Source organism: Prosopis cineraria, unplaced genomic scaffold (assembly GCF_029017545.1).
Source record: "Prosopis cineraria cultivar Desert tree isolate PC_DT_omini unplaced genomic scaffold, ASM2901754v1 PC12, whole genome shotgun sequence".
NCBI classification, from domain to species: Eukaryota; Viridiplantae; Streptophyta; class Magnoliopsida; order Fabales; family Fabaceae; genus Prosopis; species Prosopis cineraria.
Window position 1 is genome coordinate 32,045,650 of NW_026555343.1, and position 9,272 is coordinate 32,054,921.

The window sequence follows — 9,272 nt, forward strand, 5'->3', positions numbered from 1 at the left end:
TAATATGTACTCTCTTCAGTAATTAATATAAGATGAAGTTTAAAAGTTTTTATGGTCCTTAATATAAATTGAAATTAAAGTAATTAACAACTCTTTTCTAATTTTATCTTTTATTTATTTATTTTTATTTGAATTTCTAATCAACAATTTATCATGATTATTAATTATGAATAAAACAGTTACATTTTTTTATAATTTTAAAATTATAATTAATATTTCTTAATAATGACAACGATGGTTAACCTCACCTGTCTTAGGAGTTTAAGATATAAAAATTTTAAAATATTTATAAAAATATCTATGGATTTCAAATTTGATCAATTTTAATGTTAAATTTCAAAGTCAAGTCGATGGAGACCGGCACGCGGATAGGATAAGTGGTGGTGCAATGAAAGAGGCGTGCCAGCAACGATGCAATTTCTGTATTTTAGTCTGAAAGAAACTATGCAAGTTGATGCAATTAACGCTTTGGATGAAAGATGATGACAATTGACGAGTCGCTTAGTTGGGCTTTGGCCTCTTTCTGCATCAGGCTGAAGGAAAAATTTAGATAAGTTTACAACTTTATCTCTAAAAAAAGTTATCATAATGTCCTTTCTTAAAATGAAAATTATTTTAAGAGGCCAAGACTAATTTAAAGACTAAATGCACCTCAAGTCTATAATCTTACATATCAAGTTTAACACCTTACACCTCAAGCCTATATTGCCTTGCATACCATAAAAGTGCAAATTTCATGAAAGTATAACCTATTATTGTAAAAGTGATGGTTTATAAAAAAGTAACATGGATAACAAGTTGTTCAAACCACAAACATGCAAATTACATAACATTTTTGAAGGCTAACATGACATTTTCACAAGTTTTGGGTGCAAGGTTATGTTTGCAGTGCAAAGTGCAAAGCGATAGGTTTGTAGTGCAAGATCATAAACAATTTCCCTCCTAAGAAAGGATTTTTTGGCAATTTTCCCTTATCTTTATTAAACTCACATATTTTTTTTTAAATATCCTAACATTTTTAATATCTTTTCTAACATTTATTATGGATAAAAATACTATAAGGATAGACTTAGGAATCATTAAAATGTCATATAAATAGAATTAAAATAAATATTTTTTATTTGTCTTATAAATAGAAGTAAAAAAGTATACCTTATGAGGATGCATAACTTCAAAGATTGCTTCACTGAAATCACTAGTGGTCCAAAATGTAGAAAAAATCAACACAAATGTGGTCCATCATATGGCAACATTATTGAGTTTCGACAATTTGCAGCCATATATAGACAATTGTGATCCAAAATGAAGAGGAAATAGCATAGGTAGAAATTCAGTTAGGTCCCTCAGAATTAAAATAACTACAAAGAAAGCCCAAAGGAATTTGATTCCTTTGTAGGCCCAAATGCCTTAATTGTAATTAAATATTTTGCTGAAATGATGCAAACGGCCCTGCCTCTTTTTAAGGAAAACCCTTGATGCCTTGGTTGTGCAAAAAATAATATGCTACTGAACTACTAAAACCATCTAATAACAAAATACAAAATATATATATATATATATATATTATAACTTTTGTTTTTAAGTATTTATATGAGTTGTTAATCATGAACGCATTGTTGTTTATATTTGAATAATTTCTCATACATATTCAAACATGACTTGTTCATATATAAAAAAAGTTGTTAATTTCTAAAACCTAACTTCTTCAATTTTTTGTTTTAAACTTGTTCATTCAATATTGATAAATTATCAATATTATATTAAACAAAAAAATTTTATATGTTATAATTTATTTTTCAAGAATTTTTTATAAGTTTTGGTTAATCATGAATGCATTATTGTTCATATCCAAATAGAATAATCACTTATAAATAATCGAATATGACCTTTTTATACATAAAAAAAAAGTTGTCAATATCTAAAATTCAACTAGTTTAATTTTTTAACTTCTTATTTTAATATTAACAAGTTATCAATATTATATTAAATAAAAAATATATATGTTGTAAATTTATTTTTTTTAAGCACTTCATGAACTTTGGTTAATTATGGACGCAATGATGTTAGTTTTGGCGATAATTCAAATCTCTCTAACCCCCTTGGCCCCTTTGATTAGGTTTGACTGCTTTGCTCAAGCTCTGACGACCAGTGGTGAGGGGCTAGCCACCAGTAAAGGTGGCCTCCTTGTCGGCAACCAGCGCAGTGGCTTAAGTAGCCAAGGATGAAAACAAAAAAAAAAAAAAAAAGAAAGAGGTAGGGGCATTTGTATCATTTCATCAATATATTTAATTATAATTAGAACCTTTGGTCCTGCAAAGAAATTTCATATTCCTTTATGCCTCCTTTATAGTTAACTTGATTTTGAGTGTTAACTTAAATTCTTCTATTAAAAAAAATAAATAAGGTGGTTGACGTGTGATATGTCGTTAGAAAATGATAATTTATTTTTGAAAGTTTAATTTGCCATATATTAGTTTTTAATCTCACTTAACTCCAAATGTGAAAGGTCAGTGTTTGCATTTAATAACACTAGTGCTAAAATAGGCTTTTGGCACGGTTAGAAATTCTGTTATAACAGTTAAAAATCTTATATGATTATAAGCAATGTTATATAATTAGTGTGGAAAATTAATCTTTTACATGTGTAGAACGTAGCAAAAAATTAAATAAAAATAATAATTTCTCAATTTTCTATATTAATTATGAATTCATAACCGGTGTATAGAAAGTATATTTTTTACATTGATTAATGCCAAAACTAGTGTAAAAAAGGCATATTTTTTACGCCGATTTTAGTATTAATTAGTATAAAAATTCACTTTTCATATCAATTCACAATCAATGTTGAGAATTAATATTTTTTTAAAAAAAATTTGTCTATTTCTTTTATCATCTTGTATATCACAAGAAATCGATATAGTCATAGAAGGCGATTGTTTTGCCTAATCGAGAACACCGTCCACTATTGCAGAGATAGATGAAGGATGGTTCTTAAAACTGTCCTACATGTGTCATATATAGGATGGTTGGAGGCATTTGCTATTAAAAAAAGAAAAATTGCCCTCATATAGGAGGGATGTTGGTGGCACATTTCATTAAAAAAGAGGGGATATAATTAATTACAGCAAGCAAAGAATAGTCAAAATAATAGCTATGACCTATTAATGAAGGTGAAGCAAGATATTCTTGCTTTGAGAAGAAGTTCAGAAATAAAGTGAACCAACCAAATCCGAAAAGGCTATAGGAATAAATCAGAGAGGAAGTTACGTCATGACCAGATCAGTTCATTGACAAAAGAGATTCCAAAAATTACAACCTAATAAGGAGAGGAAAAGAGGACATACAAAGGCAAAGAAAGAAATCAATCTCTATCCATAATCACAAACCTTCCAACAGCGGGTGATCACCTATAAGATTTTTTTTTTTAAAAAAAAAAGAATCATTGGTGAAATCATGATTTCGACCTAGAAGCAAAGCAACTATGTAATACATAAAAAAACAAAAAAAAAAATCAAATGAACCAAGTTGTATTAGTATTAATATAGTAGGATTTCAATGTCATATCCCCTATTTCACACCAAAACCACAACCCATCAATATTTATACATACGATACGTAAGTCACTTTTCATAGATTAATAACTCATAAATATGATTATCCAAAAGTCGTTTTTCAGCTAAGCAAGATCACAAATTCAAAGTTAAATCTGTAAGCATGAGGACAGGGAACAAGTCATTCCATGCCATACGTTCTTAAAAAAGAGACAAGTTATCTGGAATATAACAGCTCTTACATGATGAATATCTTCAGCATGCCGAGTGTATGGCAGTGAAAGGAAGGAAGTCTATGTTGTTTTGAGGACCCCATGTGCTTATGACGTGGGTTAATAAATTATATGTCCCAAATCATTATTAGATTTAGTGAACTACAAGAAAGTGATAAACAGGTATTTTACATGACCAATATATAAACAGGTAAGCTTTATCCATTCCCTCCTCCATTCCTTAAGCCTAAAATCCTTGTCTCTCTCTAAGCTTTCTATCTAATATTTAAAATAAATAGCTGCTCTGGCACCATAATAATCACGTAGAAGCCCACTCCAGTACTTGTTTCCAATTTAAATGCAATCATAGAGTACTAAACATCACGCCAAAGTTCATAGAACTTTTCTACCTGTTGTCAGACCACATAGTGATCTATGTTCTCACATTCCATTCAAACTGTACATGTTCAAATCACATCAATAATAAAATTTCAACTATACGATGAAAATAAAATTCACCTGTTTCTCCTACTGTTCGTTTTGTGCCAGTTGCTTCGCACTTTCTAACCAAGGTACCTGATCGAAGAAGAAATAACATGAATTTATCTATATGTGTGTGTGTGTGTGTGTGTGTGTGTGTGAAAATGAAGCACATAATAAATACCTATGGTCGAGTTTCTACTGGAGAAAGAGCATGTTATTAAAACTACTTGACAGTTTATCTGAAATTAAAGAAGGATCAACATCTGGGAATGCTTAAAAAACTAAAACACAAAGGAAAAGTCTAAAACCTACCAGGGGTGACCAAATAAACCAAAAGCTCAACCAGAAAACCCCCTAACCTTGGCTGCAACAAAACAATGTCTTCATGGTGCTTGGGTGGTTGCAATCCAACCACCAAGATTCCCAGAAAACAAAGTAGACAGCCCTTCTGCAGTGTCCCCTAATCCCCTTCTCAGCTTAACCCCTTGTGGCAACAGATCAAACATCCAATTGAACAAAGTTGCAAACCCAGATGACACAAGAATGCTTGAGATCCTTAGCCCCATCAATATCGCATCATCAGCACCGCCAAACCACATCCACTCTCCATTTGCTCAAGAATCCTCGTCATCACACGCGACATCCCTTTATCGCCTTCAATTGCTTGAAAGAGAGCAAGCCTCCAATCGTTGCCCAACAGCAGCACTGTGCATTTTTGGTTGTCACTCAATCGAGACCCCCTTCGAACACGCCGATGAAGTGGGTGATGGCGAGAGAAGAGAGAACACCAAGGCACTTGTGAGGGTTGAACTTTTGAGAGGGGGAAGAAATGGTGGATTGAGGTCTGGGGATCTAGAGATTCAAAGAAATATAGGACAACTTTTACAATCAACTGTCCTGTAAGTGATTGCATTTTTAAAAAATGCCTCCAAAAACATGTATAAGAACCATCCTTGTCATGCCCCAAAACTTAAGGGTGACCGATATAAGATATATATACAAACACACATTCCTAATGGCTCTGTTAAAGAAAATTTCAAAAATTTAACTATTGACACATTATTAGCATAATTAAATATACCTATATTACTTATCACATAAATCAAAATATTATCCCTTTTGTAAAAATTTCAGCACCATCTTCCGTATAAATGGAACCTCTTGAAATCTCTACAAAAGTTAACGAAACAACAATTTGAATATGGAGCTCTGCTCTCTAACAACAGATAGATAAACAACATAATAAGAGATCAGGAATCTAAATATAGTTATCGTGGAGTGCCTTAACCTATGTTCCCAAAGCATAATACATAGACTTCAGAATTTACATTAAAAGGAAATGCGGTTCTAAAATAAATATCCACTTAACACAGTTGTAACTCTTTCAATGATCGACAGGAGTTTTAACTTCAATTAATGAATCTGAAATTAAAAGAATTTTTTAGTAAATAACATTCCACATAATATAGTTTAAAACAAATAATAAACTTACCATTATATGGTATAATTGAAAGAAAAATAATTCAGGATAATAACTCACTAAATCTAGAGATATTAATAATAATAATAAAATGTGAATGAATTAAATTTACTTGATTCTAATATGCTAAAAGAGAATAATTTATTTATATTTGAATGAAAGAAGCGCACTTGCTAACTACAAATATTAAAAATTTAAATATAATAGCTGGGAACAATCGATATAATATAATTATGAACTTGAAGATTAAGAAATCCTATATAGCTTCAAAAATATTAAACCACTAAATTTACAATAACGAAATAGCCTTAATGCTTTCTCTTGTAAAATAAAATAGATTAAAGTAAATAAATAAAAATACTATCATTTATTAAATAAAATCAATGAAGTGTATATTCAAAATCAATTAAAAGCTAATATTTTAAAGACTTTGTAGAACAAGTAACAAAACTTGAGCACACAATCTACGAGGGTAAATAACTAATGATTTTGTGAAAACCGAACTTCACTTTTATTCAAAGACGAGAAGAATATTTATAAAGCATAGGCAGATATGATAATAATATCATATCAGAACAAAATATAATAAAATAATATCTAATCCCTAAGAATCAGTAGAAAAACAATCATAACAAAAAATAGGACTAGGTTTAGGGTTAGGTTAAGTTAGCTAATAGGCCTGTGCCCCATCAGCCCACTCTCTATATTCTCCCTCAAACTAATGAATAGATGTTGATCATTTCTAGTTTGCTTATCATCTTTGCAAATTTTACTTTAACAAGAGGCTTGGTTATCATATTTGCAACTTGATTTCCTGAGAGAATATATGCCAAATCTATGATTTTAGCTTTAATTTTCTCTTTGATGAAATGCTTATCAATCTCAACATGCTTAGTACGATCATGTTGAACATGATTGTTTGCAATCTTGAGAGCTGCCATATTATCACACCACATTTTTATAGGAACCTTCATTTCTACTCCAAGTTCCTTCAACAGTTGTACAACCCATATACCTTCACAAATTCCAAGAGCTAATGCTCTATATTCAACTTTTGCTGAGCTTCTAGAAACAACTAGTTGTTTCTTGCTTCTCCAAGTAACTAGGTTGCCCTATACAAATGTGCAATATCTAGTGGTGGACCGCCTATCATAGATGGCTCCTACCCAATTTACATCAGTGTAAATTTCCACATCTGTTACATTTTCTGATCCCAGCGCTCTCTTATTGCCATCTATATAGATTTCTACATTCTTCTTATTCCCTTTTGAGAAGAATAAACCCTTTCCAGGTGCGGTTTTCAAATATCTAAGAATCCTATATACTGCCTCCATATGTTCCTTCTAAGGATTGCTTGTAAATTGACTCAACTCCTATTGCAAAGGATATGTCGGATCTTGTGTGAGATAAATATGAGTTTTCCCACCAATTTTTGATATCTTTCTTTATTCACTACCTTCCCATTAGGCTTCACTTCCAAAATACAATTTAGTTCCATTGGGGTATCAGCAGGTCTTGCCCCTAGCATTCCAATTTCCTTCAATAAATCTAGAATATATTTTCTCTGTGATACCTTAATACCTTGTGAAGAGCGAGCAACCTCTAGACTTAGAAAATATCTTAGATTTCCAAAGTCTTTAGTCTCAAATTCATCAGTTAGGCATTGTTTTAGTTTCACAATTTCTTTTTCATCATTTCCAATCAATAATATATCATCCACATACACAATTAGAATAGTTATTCGTTGACTAAACTATCTCACAAATAATGTATGATCAGCTTGACATTAAACATAGCCAAATCCCTTTATAGCACAGGTAAACTTCAAACCAAGCCTTAGGTGACTGTTTTAAACCATATAGTGACTTGTGCAATCTAAATACTTTACCTGCATTTTTTGGACCTCTCAGTCCTAATGGAATCCCCATATACACTTCCTCTTTCAAGTCTCCATTTAAGAAGGCATTTTTAACATCTAACTAAAATAATGGCCAGTCTAAATTAGCAGTAGGAGAAAGTAGAAATTTATAGCATTGAATTTCACCACTAGTGTAAAGGTTTCTTGGTAATCAATACTATAAGTTTAAGTAAAGCTTTTTGCAACTAATCGTGTCTTATATTTATTGAGATTACCATCAGGATTATATTTCTTTGTGAGAACCTATTTACTCCCTACAATTGACTCCATAATTATGTCATGTCATGTCATTCTTTGTGTAATGAGCAAACCGCCTATTTAATTAACAACCATCCAATTACTGACAAATAAAATTTAAATTCAGACTATCAAAAATGTTGAACTCTGATCACTAAAAATGTAAGCCGAGCGATCCATTAATTGACCGTATGAAATGGGAGTGATGGTCATAAATAGAAAAGATATTAAACAAAAATAAATAAATAAACTAATTCCCAGGCACTGCTTTCACTCTTTCTATTTATTATATATCCATTACTCTTCTACTCCAAACATCGTAATTTTAATCCTTACCAGCCGATCGACGACGACTTCCTTCCCCTTCACGTCATGATATTAATGAATTGATTAAAAATGGATGACATGGATGTGAAGTCGGGAGTAGAATTTGAACAATTAAAAGTAAGCAGTAGATCATGTCCCCGAACATTTGAGTTCAATTCGTTGCTTCTTGCCCTGGCTATGCTGCGTAATAGTAACGTAAAATTATAAATATTCGAGATAGTGATCATGCCCGGGGGATAATTATTTATGGACGAGGCAGCGAGTTTACGAGGGCGTGTTGGAAGGGCCTGAATTTGAATACTCGTAAGAAATGATCAGAACGCGCTCCTGCAAAATTTCGTGCCGAATTTCCATATAATAATATTAAAATATGCGTGGCTCTCAAGTTATGAAAAATAGTGGAAGACACATGCGAATGAGTAGGGGTGTTCAACTTAAACCCATCCTGATTGGCCCGGTCCCGACTCGAAAATAATCGGGACAAGATTTTAAGGGACGGGACAGGAAAGAGGTTCGGGACAGGATGGGACACGAGATTACCATCGAGACATCTCGTCCCGTACCGAATATTGTATATATTATTTTTCATTTTAAATATATTAATTATATTAATATAATTTATACTTATATTAATTATATCAATTATAATTTCAATACTTGCAATTCTTATTTAAAACTAAATTTTTTTATATTGATAATTTTAATGACATGGAGTAAATATGGTGATATCTTTCTTTATAATATATTAATTATATTAATATAATTTGTTCTTATATCTATCTATTTAATAACTTTTATTTATAACATATTTCTTACTTTTTTTTAGAAGAGTAATTAGCTTAGTACATCTTCACTAAAGTAGAAGAATAATGATTTAATGTTGTACTTAACTTGCTTGTTGTTGCTACTCTTATAGCATAAATATCACTTGTATTTGCTATTATAATGTATAGTTGTGATTAATATAATTCAATTATTGACTTTAAATTGTCGTGATTTATATACTTGTATTGTTTTGATTTTAAACTTAATAAATTATATGATTTAAAATTTTAATGAACATT

General features: G+C 30.9%; 1 long non-coding RNA gene across 3 annotated transcripts; it reads right to left on the minus strand.

Annotated features, from left to right (window-relative positions):
• Positions 1–3,768: 3,768 nt before the first annotated feature.
• Positions 3,769–5,176, minus strand: LOC129288690 (uncharacterized). Of its 3 annotated transcripts, none has more exons than XR_008588047.1 (2): positions 4,559–5,176; positions 3,769–4,339 (listed from the first exon to the last, which is right to left on the minus strand). It is a non-coding gene; the product is annotated as an uncharacterized LOC129288690 (long non-coding RNA). The 3 variants fall into 3 exon arrangements; XR_008588045.1 differs by having other exon boundaries at positions 3,769–4,485; XR_008588046.1 differs by having other exon boundaries at positions 4,428–5,176.
• Positions 5,177–9,272: the final 4,096 nt, after the last annotated feature.